The sequence below is a fragment of the Lathyrus oleraceus genome, unplaced genomic scaffold (genome assembly GCF_024323335.1).
Source record: "Lathyrus oleraceus cultivar Zhongwan6 unplaced genomic scaffold, CAAS_Psat_ZW6_1.0 chrUn0138, whole genome shotgun sequence".
Classification (NCBI taxonomy): Eukaryota; Viridiplantae; Streptophyta; class Magnoliopsida; order Fabales; family Fabaceae; genus Lathyrus; species Lathyrus oleraceus.
In genome coordinates this window covers 1,497-17,249 of record NW_026112529.1, presented here as the reverse complement: position 1 = coordinate 17,249, position 15,753 = coordinate 1,497, and the positions used below count along the sequence as shown (strand labels likewise).

Sequence of the window (15,753 nt, the reverse complement as noted above, 5' to 3'; positions counted from 1 at the left end):
GAATATTTTTCTAAATAGAATTATAATGATTACCAATATTTATGAAAGAAGGTAATAAGTCATATGCCTTGCATTGTCTTATCTTTTTTGGACGCAAGAATTAACTAAGGTGTCATCTTATTTTTCTTGGTAAGATTTTCTTCACAAAAATATAACATGGAATTAGAATAAAAGTATGTGATTACTAAGCAATGAATTTGCGACCAGGTTTAATTTTGGGGACGTTTGTGATACACCAAAACATTACATTGCGTTTGCTGGGGGACGTTTGTGATACACCAAAACAACACATTGCATTTGCCGGGAGTCGAATCTGGGTCTATTGCTTGGAAGGCAATTATCCTAACCGTTGGACTACAAACGCTTACTCAGTTCATTAAAAATATTGACCGATGTATTATTAGTTTGTAAGTGGTAAATAATCTTCTCAATATTACATATGAGCTAAAAAATTTACATATATTTTTCTCAAAATAAAGAAAAATCATATCACGTTTGTTTTCAAGAAATCATGTATCCCTCTCTTCAAAAATAAAACAATTAACCTCTATAATTCTTTTTTATATCATTCTTTGTCTCTGTTCCTCACTTTATTTATTTCTTTGTATTTGTTTTTTGTTGTTGGTGGGTATCATGTCTTATTTATGTATAAGAATACGAAGATGGGTTGAGAGAATTCTTTAAGTTTGTTGTTGATCATGCATAGAAAAGCAGGTCCGTTGAAACTATTTGCTCTTTTTTTAGAGTGTTGTTATACAAATATTGGTGGATACACTATTCGCAATAAAAAACTAGATCCAACAATAAAAAAGATATATACATCTAATATTTTCTAAAAACGATATGCATGAATTTGATCGTTTTAATAAGCTTGTGCATGTAGTTGATAAGGAACTTTTGATTGTCTATAAAAATTTGAGAGGTTGGAAGTAATGTTTATAAAATGTTGCATGCTAGGTATTTTAAGTTCACGTGATTGTAATCGTTCTTTATATTGTAAAACATCAACCTAAAAAATGGATCTTCTAAAGAGAACTTTAACAACTTGTTAACTTTGGTAAGAAATTTTTTAAACCAACAATAATATGTTCCCTCGTAAAACGTATGAAGCTCAACTTTTTTTTTTGCAATTCATTGGCATGAATTATAAGAAGATAGTTGTTTGTACTAAAGATTGCATTTTATTTTAAAATGTGTATGCATCATTAAATACGTGTCCTACATATATAAATCGGTATGTGCTATAAGAAAGAAAATAAGAAAAAACTTTATCCAAAGAGTTAGGTTATTTTTTGATAATGTCAAGATTTATGAGCGTGTATCAGAATACAGAAGGTGAAAACACTTAATGTTAAGGTTACTGATTGATTGCTTAAACAACATACATAATTTTCTAAATAGAATTATAATGATTACCAATATTTATGAAAGAAGGTAATAAGTCATATGCCTTGCATTGTCTTATCTTTTTTGGACGCAAGAATTAACTAAGGTGTCATCTTATTTTTCTTGGTAAGATTTTCTTCACAAAAATATAACATGGACTTTAGAATAAAAGTATGTGATTACTAAGCAATGAATTTGCGACCAGGTTTAATTTGGGGGACGTTTGTGATACACCAAAACAACACATTGCGTTTGACAGGAGTCAAACCCAGGTCTATTGCTTGGAAGGCAATTATCCTAACCGTTGGAATACAAACACTTACTCTGTTCATTAAAAATATTGACCGATGTATTATTAGTTTGTAAGTGGTAAATAATCTTCTCAATATTACATATGAGCTAAACAATTTACATATATTTTTCTCAAAATAAAGAAAAATCATATCACGTTTGTTTTCAAGAAATCATGTATCCCTCTCTTCAAAAATAAAACAATTAACCTCTATAATTCTTTTTTATATCATTCTTTGTCTCTGTTCCTCACTTTATTTATTTCTTTGTATTTGTTTTTTGTTGTTGGTGGGTATCATGTCTTATTTATGTATAAGAATACGAAGATGGATTGAGAGAATTCTTTAAGTTTGTTGTTGATCATGCATAGAAAAGCAGGTCCGTTGAAACTATTTGCTCTTTTTTTAGAGTGTTGTTATACAAATATTGGTGGATACACTATTCGCAAGAAAAAACTAGATCCAACAATAAAAGAAGATATATACATCTAATATTTTCTAAAAAACATATGCATGAATTTGATCGTTTTAATAAGCTTGTGCAAGTAGTTGATAAGGAACTTTTGATTGTCTATAAAAATTTGAGAGGTTTGAAGTAATGTTTATAAAATGTTGCATGCTAGGTATTTTAAGTTCACGTGATTGTAATCGTTCTTTATATTGTAAAACATCAACCTAAAAAATGGATCTTCTAAAGAGAACTTTAACAACTTGTTAACTTTGGTAAGAAATTTTTTAACCGACAATAATATGTTCCCTCGTAAAACGTATGAAGCTCAACTTTTTTTTTGCAATTCATTGGCATGAATTATAAGAAGATAGTTGTTTGTACTAAAGATTGCATTTTATTTTAAAATGTGTATGCATCATTAAATACGTGTCCTACATATATAAATTGGTATGTGCTATAAGAAAGAAAATAAGAAAAAACATTATCCAAAGAGTTAGGTTATTTTTTGATAATGTCAAGATTTATGAGCGTGTATCAGAATGCAGAAGGTGAAAACACTTAATGTTAAGGTTTTTGATTGATTGCTTAAACAACGTACATAATTTTCTAAATAGAATTATAATGATTACCAATATTTATGAAAGAAGGTAATAAGTCATATGTCATGCATTGTCTTATCTTTTTTGGAGGCAAGAGATAACTAAGGTGTCATCTTATTTTTCTTGGTAAGATTTTCTTCACAAAAATATAACATGGACTTTAGAATAAAAGTATGTGATTACTAAGCAATGAATGGATGTTAAAGCCTTTAAGTAATCTTGATTATAACTGGGAAAAGATTTTGGATTAGGAAGAATATTTTTCTAAATAGAATTATAATGATTACCAATATTTATGAAAGAAGGTAATAAGTCATATGCCTTGCATTGTCTTATCTTTTTTGGACGCAAGAATTAACTAAGGTGTCATCTTATTTTTCTTGGTAAGATTTTCTTCACAAAAATATAACATGGACTTCAGAATAAAAGTATGTGATTACTAAGCAATGAATTTGCGACCAGGTTTAATTTGGGGGACGTTTGTGATACACCAAAACATTACATTGCGTTTGCTGGGGGACGTTTGTGATACACCAAAACAACACATTGCGCTGGCCGGGAGTCAAACTCGGGTCTATTGCTTGGAAGGCAATTATCCTAACCGTTGGACTACAAACGCTTACTCAGTTCATTAAAAATATTGGCCGATGTATTATTAGTTTGTAAGTGGTAAATAATCTTCTCAATATTACATATGAGCTAAACAATTTACATATATTTTTCTCAAAATTAAGAAAAATCATATCATGTTTGTTTTCAAGAAATCATGTATCCCTCTCTTCAAAAATAAAACAATTAACCTCTATAATTCTTTTTTATATCATTCTTTGTCTCTGTTCCTCACTTTATTTATTTCTTTGTATTTGTTTTTTGTTGTTGGTAGGTATCATGTCTTATTTATGTATAAGAATACGAAGATGGGTTGAGAGAATTCTTTAAGTTTTTTGTTGATCATGCATAGAAAAGCAGGTCCGTTGAAACTATTTGCTCCTTTTTTAGAGTGTTGTTATACAAATATTGGTGGATACACTATTCGCAAGAAAAAACTAGATCCAACAATAAAAGAAGATATATACATCTAATATTTTCTAAAAAAGATATGCATGAATTTGATCGTTTTATAAGCTTGTGCATGTAGTTGATAAGGAACTTTTGATTGTCTATAAAAATTTGAGAGGTTGGAAGTAATGTTTATAAAATGTTGCATGCTAGGTATTTTAAGTTCACGTGATTGTAATCGTTCTTTATATTGTAAAACATCAACCTAAAAAATGGATCTTCTAAAGAGAACTTTAACAACTTGTTAACTTTGGTAAGAAATTTTTTAACCGACAATAATATGTTCCCTCGTAAAACGTATGAAGCTCAACTTTTTTTTTGCAATTCATTGGCATGAATTATAAGAAGATAGTTGTTTGTACTAAAGATTGCATTTTATTTTAAAATGTGTATGCATCATTAAATACGTGTCCTACATATATAAATTGGTATGTGCTATAAGAAAGAAAATAAGAAAAAACTTTATCCAAAGAGTTAGGTTATTTTTTGATAATGTCAAGATTTATGAGCGTGTATCAGAATGCAGAAGGTGAAAACACTTAATGTTAAGGTTACTGATTGATTGCTTAAACAACATACATAATTTTCTAAATAGAATTATAATGATTACCAATATTTATGAAAGAAGGTAATAAGTCATATGTCATGCATTGTCTTATCTTTTTTGGAGGCAAGAGATAACTAAGGTGTCATCTTATTTTTCTTGGTAAGATTTTCTTCACAAAAATATAACATGGACTTTAGAATAAAAGTATGTGATTACTAAGCAATGCATGGATGTTAAAGCCTTTAAGTAATCTTGATTATAACTGGGAAAAGATTTTGGATTAGGAAGAATATTTTTCTAAATAGAATTATAATGATTACCAATATTTATGAAAAAAGGTAATAAGTCATATGGCTTGCATTGTCTTATCTTTTTTGGTCGCAAGAGATAACTAAGGTGTCATCTTATTTTTCATGGTAAGATTTTCTTCACAAAAATATAACATGGACTTTAGAATAAAAGTATGTGATTACTAAGCAATGAATTTGCGACCAGGTTTAATTTGGGGGACGTTTGTGATACACCAAAACAACACATTGCGTTTGCCACGAGTCGAACCGGGGTCTATTCCTTGGAAGGCAATTATCCTAACCGTTGGACTACAAACGCTTACTCGATTCATTAAAAATACTGACCGATGTATTATTAGTTTGTAAGTGGTAAATAATCTTCTCAATATTACATATGAGCTAAACAATTTACATATATTTTTCTCAAAATAAAGAAAAATCATATCACGTTTGTTTTCAAGAAATCATGTATCCCTCTCTTCAAAAACAAAACAATTAACCTCTATAATTCTTTTTTATATCATTATTTGTCTCTGTTCCTCACTTTATTTATTTCTTTGTATTTGTTTTTTGTTGTTGGTGGGTATCATGTCTTATTTATGTATAAGAATACGAAGATGGGTTGAGAGAATTCTTTAAGTTTGTTGTTGATCATGCATAGAAAAGCAGGTCCGTTGAAACTATTTGCTCTTTTTTAGAGTGTTGTTATACAAATATTGGTGGATACACTATTCACAAGAAAAAACTAGATCCAACAATAAAAGAAGATATATACATCTAATATTTTCTAAAAAAGATATGCATGAATTTGATCGTTTTAATAAGCTTGTGCATGTAGTTGATAAGGAACTTTTGATTGTCTATAAAAATTTGAGAGGTTGGAAGTAATGTTTATAAAATGTTGCATGCTAGGTATTTTAAGTTCACGTGATTGTAATCGTTCTTTATATTGTAAAACATCAACCTAAAAAATGGATCTTCTAAAGAGAACTTTAACAACTTGTTAACTTTGGTAAGAAATTTTTTAACCGACAATAATATGTTCCCTCGTAAAACGTATGAAGCTCAACTTTTTTTTTGCAATTCATTGGCATGAATTATAAGAAGATAGTTGTTTGTACTAAAGATTGCATTTTATTTTAAAATGTGTATGCATCATTAAATACGTGTCCTACATATATAAATTGGTATGTGCTATAAGAAAGAAAATAAGAAAAAACTTTATCCAAAGAGTTAGGTTATTTTTTGATAATGTCAAGATTTATGAGCGTGTATCAGAATGCAGAAGGTGAAAACACTTAATGTTAAGGTTACTGATTGATTGCTTAAACAACATACATAATTTTCTAAATAGAATTATAATGATTACCAATATTTATGAAAGAAGGTAATAAGTCATATGTCATGCATTGTCTTATCTTTTTTGGAGGCAAGAGATAACTAAGGTGTCATCTTATTTTTCTTGGTAAGATTTTCTTCACAAAAATATAACATGGACTTTAGAATAAAAGTATGTGATTACTAAGCAATGAATGGATGTTAAAGCCTTTAAGTAATCTTGATTATAACTGGGAAAAGATTTTGGATTAGGAAGAATATTTTTCTAAATAGAATTATAATGACTACCAATATTTATGAAAGAAGGTAATAAGTCATATGCCTTGCATTGTCTTATCTTTTTTGGACGCAAGAATTAACTAAGGTGTCATCTTATTTTTCTTGGTAAGATTTTCCTCACAAAAATATAACATGGACTTTAGAATAAAAGTATGTGATTACTAAGCAATGAATTTGCGACCAGGTTTAATTTGGGGGACGTTTGTGATACACCAAAACATTACATTGCGTTTGCCGGGAGTCGAACCCGGGTCTATTGCTTGGAAGGCAATTATCCTAACCATTGGACTACAAACGCTTACTCAGTTCATTAAAAATATTGACCGATGTATTATTAGTTTGTAAGTGGTAAATAATCTTCTCAATATTACATATGAGCTAAACAATTTACATATATTTTTCTCAAAATAAAGAAAAATCATATCACGTTTGTTTTCAAGAAATCATGTATCCCTCTCTTCAAGAATAAAACAATTAACCTCTATAAATCTTTTTTATATCACTCTTTGTCTCTGTTCCTCACTTTATTTATTTCTTTGTATTTGTTTTTTGTTTTTGGTGGGTATCATGTCTTATTTATGTATAAGAATCCGAAGATGGGTTGAGAGAATTCTTTATGTTTTTTTGTTGATCATGCATAGAAAAGCAGGTCCGTTGAAACTATTTGCTCTTTTTTTAGAGTGTTGTTATACAAATATTGGTGGATACACTATTCGCAAGAAAAAACTAGATCCAACAATAAAAGAAAATATATACATCTAATATTTTCTAAAAAAGATATGCATGAATTTGATCGTTTTAATAAGCTTGTGCATGTAGTTGATAAGGAACTTTTGATTGTCTATAAAAATTTGAGAGGTTGGAAGTAATGTTTATAAAATGTTGCATGCTAGGTATTTTAAGTTCACGTGATTGTAATCGTTCTTTATATTGTAAAACATCAACCTAAAAAATAGATCTTCTAAGGAGAACTTTAACAACTTGTTAACTTTGGTAAGAAATTTTTTAACCGACAATAATATGTTCCCTTGTAAAACGTATGAAGCTCAACTTTTTTTTTGCAATTCATTGGCATGAATTATAAGAAGATAGTTGTTTGTACTAAAGATTGCATTTTATTTTAAAATGTGTATGCATCATTAAATACGTGTCCTACATATATAAATTGGTATGTGCTATAAGAAAGAAAATAAGAAAAAACTTTATCCAAAGAGTTAGGTTATTTTTTGATAATGTCAAGATTTATGAGCGTGTATCAGAATGCAGAAGGTGAAAACACTTAATGTTAAGGTTACTGATTGATTGCTTAAACAACATACATAATTTTCTAAATAGAATTATAATGATTACCAATATTTATGAAAGAAGGTAATAAGTCATATGTCATGCATTGTCTTATCTTTTTTGGAGGCAAGAGATAACTAAGGTGTCATCTTATTTTTCTTGGTAAGATTTTCTTCACAAAAATATAACATGGACTTTAGAATAAAAGTATGTGATTACTAAGCAATGCATGGATGTTAAAGCCTTTAAGTAATCTTGATTATAACTGGGAAAAGATTTTGGATTAGGAAGAATATTTTTCTAAATAGAATTATAATGATTACCAATATTTATGAAAGAAGGTAATAAGTCATATGCCTTGCATTGTCTTATCTTTTTTGGACGCAAGAGATAACTAAGGTGTCATCTTATTTTTCTTGGTAAGATTTTCTTCACAAAAATATAACATGGACTTTAGAATAAAAGTATGTGATTACTAAGCAATGAATTTGCGACCAGGTTTAATTTGGGGGACGTTTGTGATACACCAAAACAACACATTGCGTTTGCCAGGAGTCAAACCCGGGTCTATTGCTTGGAAGGCAATTATCCTAACCGTTGGACTACAAACGCTTACTCTGTTCATTAAAAATATTGACCGATGTATTATTAGTTTGTAAGTGGTAAATAATCTTCTCAATATTACATATGAGCTAAACAATTTACATATATTTTTCTCAAAATAAAGAAAAATCATATCACGTTTGTTTTCAAGAAATCATGTATCCCTCTCTTCAAAAATAAAACAATTAACCTCTATAATTCTTTTTTATATCATTCTTTGTCTCTGTTCCTCACTTTATTTATTTCTTTGTATTTGTTTTTTGTTGTTGGTGGGTATCATGTCTTATTTATGTATAAGAATACGAAGATGGATTGAGAGAATTCTTTAAGTTTGTTGTTGATCATGCATAGAAAAGCAGGTCCGTTGAAACTATTTGCTCTTTTTTTAGAGTGTTGTTATACAAATATTGGTGGATACACTATTCGCAAGAAAAAACTAGATCCAACAATAAAAGAAGATATATACATCTAATATTTTCTAAAAAAGATATGCATGAATTTGATCGTTTAATAAGCTTGTGCATGTAGTTGATAAGGAACTTTTGATTGTCTATAAAAATTTGAGAGGTTGGAAGTAATGTTTATAAAATGTTGCATGCTAGGTATTTTAAGTTCACGTGATTGTAATCGTTCTTTATATTGTAAAACATCAACCTAAAAAATGGATCTTCTAAAGAGAACTTTAACAACTTGTTAACTTTGGTAAGAAATTTTTTAACCGACAATAATATGTTCCCTCGTAAAACGTATGAAGCTCAACTTTTTTTTTTGCAATTCATTGGCATGAATTATAAGAAGATAGTTGTTTGTACTAAAGATTGCATTTTATTTTAAAATGTGTATGCATCATTAAATACGTGTCCTACATATATAAATTGGTATGTGCTATAAGAAAGAAAATAAGAAAAAACTTTATCCAAAGAGTTAGGTTATTTTTTGATAATGTCAAGATTTATGAGCGTGTATCAGAATGCAGAAGGTGAAAACACTTAATGTTAAGGTTACTGATTGATTGCTTAAACAACATACATAATTTTCTAAATAGAATTATAATGATTACCAATATTTATGAAAGAAGGTAATAAGTCATATGTCATGCATTGTCTTATCTTTTTTGGAGGCAAGAGATAACTAAGGTGTCATCTTATTTTTCTTGGTAAGATTTTCTTCACAAAAATATAACATGGACTTTAGAATAAAAGTATGTGATTACTAAGCAATGAATGGATGTTAAAGCCTTTAAGTAATCTTGATTATAACTGGGAAAAGATTTTGGATTAGGAAGAATATTTTTCTAAATAGAATTATAATGACTACCAATATTTATGAAAGAAGGTAATAAGTCATATGCCTTGCATTGTCTTATCTTTTTTGGACGCAAGAATTAACTAAGGTGTCATCTTATTTTTCTTGGTAAGATTTTCTTCACAAAAATATAACATGGACTTTAGAATAAAAGTATGTGATTACTAAGCAATGAATTTGCGACCAGGTTTAATTTGGGGGACGTTTGTGATACACCAAAACATTACATTGCGTTTGCCGGGAGTCGAACCCGGGTCTATTGCTTGGAAGGCAATTATCCTAACCATTGGACTACAAACGCTTACTCAGTTCATTAAAAATATTGACCGATGTATTATTAGTTTGTAAGTGGTAAATAATCTTCTCAATATTACATATGAGCTAAACAATTTACATATATTTTTCTCAAAATAAAGAAAAATCATATCACGTTTGTTTTCAAGAAATCATGTATCCCTCTCTTCAAGAATAAAACAATTAACCTCTATAAATCTTTTTTATATCACTCTTTGTCTCTGTTCCTCACTTTATTTATTTCTTTGTATTTGTTTTTTGTTTTTGGTGGGTATCATGTCTTATTTATGTATAAGAATCCGAAGATGGGTTGAGAGAATTCTTTATGTTTGTTGTTGATCATGCATAGAAAAGCAGGTCCGTTGAAACTATTTGCTCTTTTTTTAGAGTGTTGTTATACAAATATTGGTGGATACACTATTCGCAAGAAAAAACTAGATCCAACAATAAAAGAAAATATATACATCTAATATTTTCTAAAAAAGATATGCATGAATTTGATCGTTTTAATAAGCTTGTGCATGTAGTTGATAAGGAACTTTTGATTGTCTATAAAAATTTGAGAGGTTGGAAGTAATGTTTATAAAATGTTGCATGCTAGGTATTTTAAGTTCACGTGATTGTAATCGTTCTTTATATTGTAAAACATCAACCTAAAAAATGGATCTTCTAAAGAGAACTTTAACAACTTGTTAACTTTGGTAAGAAATTTTTTAACCGACAATAATATGTTCCCTCGTAAAACGTATGAAGCTCAACTTTTTTTTTGCAATTCATTGGCATGAATTATAAGAAGATAGTTGTTTGTACTAAAGATTGCATTTTATTTTAAAATGTGTATGCATCATTAAATACGTGTCCTACATATATAAATTGGTATGTGCTATAAGAAAGAAAATAAGAAAAACTTTATCCAAAGAGTTAGGTTATTTTTTGATAATGTCAAGATTTATGAGCGTGTATCAGAATGCAGAAGGTGAAAACACTTAATGTTAAGGTTACTGATTGATTGCTTAAACAACATACATAATTTTCTAAATAGAATTATAATGATTACCAATATTTATGAAAGAAGGTAATAAGTCATATGTCATGCATTGTCTTATCTTTTTTGGAGGCAAGAGATAACTAAGGTGTCATCTTATTTTTCTTGGTAAGATTTTCTTCACAAAATATAACACGGACTTAAGAATAAAAGTATGTGATTACTAAGCAATGCATGGATGTTAAAGCCTTTAAGTAATCTTGATTATAACTGGGAAAAGATTTTGGATTAGGAAGAATATTTTTCTAAATAGAATTATAATGATTACCAATATTTATGAAAGAAGGTAATAAGTCATATGCCTTGCATTGTCTTATCTTTTTTGGACGCAAGAGATAACTAAGGTGTCATCTTATTTTTCTTGGTAAGATTTTCTTCACAAAAATATAACATGGACTTTAGAATAAAAGTATGTGATTACTAAGCAATGAATTTGCGACCAGGTTTAATTTGGGGGACGTTTGTGATACACCAAAACAACACATTGCGTTTGCTGGGAGTCAAACCCGGGTCTATTGCTTGGAAGGCAATTATCCTAACCGTTGGACTACACACGCTAACTCGATCCATTAAAAATATTGACCGATGTATTATTAGTTTGTAAGTGGTAAATAATCTTCTCAATATTACATATGAGCTAAACAATTTACATATATTTTTCTCAAAATAAAGAAAAATCATATCACGTTTGTTTTCAAGAAATCATGTATCCCTCTCTTTAAAAATAAAACAATAAACCTCTGTAATTCTTTTTTATATCATTATTTGTCTCTGTTCCTCACTTTATTTATTTCTTTGTATTTGTTTTTTGTTGTTGGTGGGTATCATGTCTTATTTATGTATAAGAATACGAAGATGGGTTGAGAGAATTCTTTAAGTTTGTTGTTGATCATGCATAGAAAAGCAGGTCCGTTGAAACTATTTGCTCTTTTTTTAGAGTGTTGTTATACAAATATGGTGGATACACTATTCGCAAGAAAAACTAGATCCAACAATAAAAAAGATATATACATCTAATATTTTCTAAAAAAGATATGCATGAATTTGATCGTTTTAATAAGCTTGTGCATGTAGTTGATAAGGAACTTTTGATTGTCTATAAAAATTTGAGAGGTTGGAAGTAATGTTTATAAAATGTTGCATGCTAGGTATTTTAAGTTCACGTGATTGTAATCGTTCTTTATATTGTAAAACATCAACCTAAAAAATGGATCTTCTAAAGAGAACTTTAACAACTTGTTAACTTTGGTAAGAAATTTTTTAACCGACAATAATATGTTCCCTCGTAAAACGTATGAAGCTCAACTTTTTTTTTTGCAATTCATTGGCATGAATTATAAGAAGATAGTTGTTTGTACTAAAGATTGCATTTATTTTAAAATGTGTATGCATCATTAAATACGTGTCCTACATATATAAATGGTATGTGCTATAAGAAAGAAAATAAGAAAAAACTTTATCCAAAGAGTTGGTTATTTTTTGATAATGTCAAGATTTATGAGCGTGTATCAGAATGCAGAAGGTGAAAACACTTAATGTTAAGGTTACTGATTGATTGCTTAAACAACATACATATTTTCTAAATAGAATTATAATGATTACCAATATTTATGAAAGAAGGTAATAAGTCATATGTCATGCATTGTCTTATCTTTTTTGGAGGCAAGAGATAACTAAGGTGTCATCTTATTTTTCTTGGTAAGATTTTCTTCACAAAATATAACATGGACTTTAGAATAAAAGTATGTGATTACTAAGCAATGCATGGATGTTAAAGCCTTTAAGTAATCTTGATTATAACTGGGAAAAGATTTTGGAATAGGAAGAATATTTTTCAAAATAGAATTATAATGATTACCAATATTTATGAAAGAAGGTAATAAGTCATATGCCTTGCATTGTCTTATCTTTTTTGGACGCAAGAGATAACTAAGGTGTCATCTTATTTTTCTTGGTAAGATTTTCTTCACAAAAATATAACATGGACTTTAGAATAAAAGTATGTGATTACTAAGCAATGAATTTGCGACCAGGTTTAATTTGGGGGACGTTTGTGATACACCAAAACAACACATTGCATTTGCTAGGGTTGCGTTTGCCGGGAGTCGAACCCGGGTCTATTGCTTGGAAGGCAATTATCCTAACCGTTGGACTACAAAAGCTTACTCGATCCATTAAAAATATTGACCGATGTATTATTAGTTTGTAAGTGGTAAATAATCTTCCCAATATTACATATGAGCTAAACAATTTACATATATTTTTCTCAAAATAAAGAAAAATCATATCACGTTTGTTTTCAAGAAATCATGTATCCCTCTCTTCAAAAATAAAACAATTAACCTCTATAATTCTTTTTTTATATCTTCATTTGTCTCTGTTCCTCACTTTATTTATTTCTTTGTATTGTTTTTTGTTTGTTGGTGGGTATCATGTCTTATTTATGTATAAGAATACGAAGATGGGTTGAGAGAATTCTTTAAGTTTGTTGTTGATCATGCATAGAAAAGCAGGTCCGTTGAAGCTATTTGCTCTTTTTTTAGAGTGTTGTTATACAAATATTGGTGGATACACAATTCGCAAGAAAAAACTAGATCCAACAATAAAAGAAGATATATACATCTAAAATTTTCTAAAAAGGATATGCATGAATTTGATCGTTTTAATAAGCTTGTGCATGTAGTTGATAAGGAACTTTTGATTGTCTATAAAAATTTGAGAGGTTTGAAGTAATGTTTATAAAATGTTGCATGCTAGGTATTTTAAGTTCACGTGATTGTAATCGTTCTTTATATTGTAAAACATCAACCTAAAAAATGGATCTTCTTTAGAGAACTTTAACAACTTGTTAACTTTGGTAAGAAATTTTTTAACCGACAATAATATGTTCCCTCGTAAAACGTATGAAGCTCAACTTTTTTTTTTGCAATTCATTGGCATGAATTATAAGAAGATAGTTGTTTGTACTAAAGATTGCATTTTATTTTAAAATGTGTATGCATCATTAAATACGTGTCCTACATATATAAATTGGTATGTGCTATAAGAAAGAAAATAAGAAAAAACATTATCCAAAGAGTTAGGTTATTTTTTGATAATGTCAAGATTTATGAGCGTGTATCAGAATGCAGAAGGTGAAAACACTTAATGTTAAGGTTACTGATTGATTGCTTAAACACATACATAATTTTCTAAATAGAATTATAATGATTACCAAGAAATCATGTATCCCTCTCTTCAAAAATAAAACAATTAACCTCTATAATTCTTTTTTATATCATTCTTTGTCTCTGTTCCTCACTTTATTTATTTCTTTGTATTTGTTTTTTTGTTGTTGGTGGGTATCATGTCTTATTTATGAAAGAAGGTAATAAGTCATATGTCATGCATTGTCTTATCTTTTTTGGAGGCAAGAGATAACTAAGGTGTCATCTTATTTTTTCTTGGTAAGATTTTCTTCACAAAATATAACATGGACTTTAGAATAAAAGTATGTGATTACTAAGCAATGCATGGATGTTAAAGCCTTTAAGTAATCTTGATTATAACTGGGAAAAGATTTGGATTAGGAAGAATATTTATAAAATGTTGCATGCTAGGTATTTTAAGTTCACGTGATTGTAATCGTTCTTTATATTGTAAAACATCAACCTAAAAAATGGATCTTCTAAATAGAATTATAATGATTACCAATATTTATGAAAAAGGTAATAGTCATATGCCTTGCATGTCTTATCTTTTTTGACGCAAGAGATAACTAAGGTGTCATCTTATTTTCATGGTAAGATTTTTCTTCACAAAAATATAACATGGACTTTAGAATAAAAGTATGTGATTACTAACAATAGTTTGCGACCAGGTTAATTTGGGGGACGTTTGTGATACACCAAAACACACATTGCGTTTGCCGGGAGTCGAACCAGGGTCTATTGCTTGGAAGGCAATTATCCTAACCCGTTGGACTACAAACGCTTACTCGATTCATTAAAAATATTGACCGATGTATTATTAGTTTGTAAGTGGTAAATAATCTTCTCAATATTACATATGAGCTAATCAATTTACATATATTTTTCTCAAAATAAAGAAAAATCATATCACGTTTGTTTTCAAGAAATCATGTATCCCTCTCTTCAAAAACAAACAATTAACCTCTATAATTCTTTTTTATATCATTCTTTGTCTCTGTTCCTCACTTTATTTATTTCTTTGTATTTGTTTTTTGTTGTTGGTGGGTATCATGTCTTATTTATGTAAAAATACGAAGATGGGTGAGAGAATTCTTTAAGTTTGTTGTTGATCATGCATAGAAAAGCAGGTCCGTTGAAACTATTTGCTCTTTTTTTAGAGTGTTGTTATACAAATATTGGTGGATACACTATTCACAAGAAAAAACTAGATCCAACAATAAAAAAGATATATACATCTAATATTTTTCTAAAAAAATATGCATGAATTTGATCGTTTAATAAGCTTGTGCATGTAGTTGATAGGAACTTTTGATTGTCCTATAAAATTTGAGAGGTTGGAAGTAATGTTTAAAAATGTTGCATGCTAGGTATTTTAAGTTCACGTGATTGTAATCGTTCTTTATATTGTAAAACATCAACCTAAAAAATGGATCTTCTAAAGAGAACTTTAACAACTTGTTAACTTTGGTAAGAAATTTTTTTAACCGACAATAATATGTTCCCTCGTAAAACGTATGAAGCTCAACTTTTTTTTTGCAATTCATGGCATGATTATAAGAAGATAGTTGTTTGTACTAAAGATTGCATTTAATTTTAAAATGTGTGTATGCATCATTAAATACGTGTCCTACATATATAAATTGGTATGTGCTATAGAAAGAAAATAAGAAAAAACTTTATCCAAAGAGTTAGGTTTTTTTTGATAATGTCAAGATTATGAGCGTGTATCAGAATGCAGAAGGTGAAAACACTTAATGTTAAGGTTACTGATTGATTGCTTAACAACCATCTA

General features: G+C 28.8%; 3 non-coding genes across 3 annotated transcripts; all 3 read right to left on the bottom strand.

Annotated features, from left to right (window-relative positions):
- Positions 1-6,465: 6,465 nt before the first annotated feature.
- On the bottom strand, positions 6,466-6,537 carry TRNAG-UCC (transfer RNA glycine (anticodon UCC)). Its single transcript has one exon. It is a non-coding gene; the product is annotated as a tRNA-Gly (tRNA).
- Positions 6,538-9,660: 3,123 nt separating this feature from the next.
- Positions 9,661-9,732, bottom strand: TRNAG-UCC (transfer RNA glycine (anticodon UCC)). Its single transcript has one exon. It is a non-coding gene; the product is annotated as a tRNA-Gly (tRNA).
- A 3,128-nt stretch (positions 9,733-12,860) lies between these two features.
- On the bottom strand, positions 12,861-12,932 carry TRNAG-UCC (transfer RNA glycine (anticodon UCC)). The gene has a single exon. It is a non-coding gene; the product is annotated as a tRNA-Gly (tRNA).
- Positions 12,933-15,753: the final 2,821 nt, after the last annotated feature.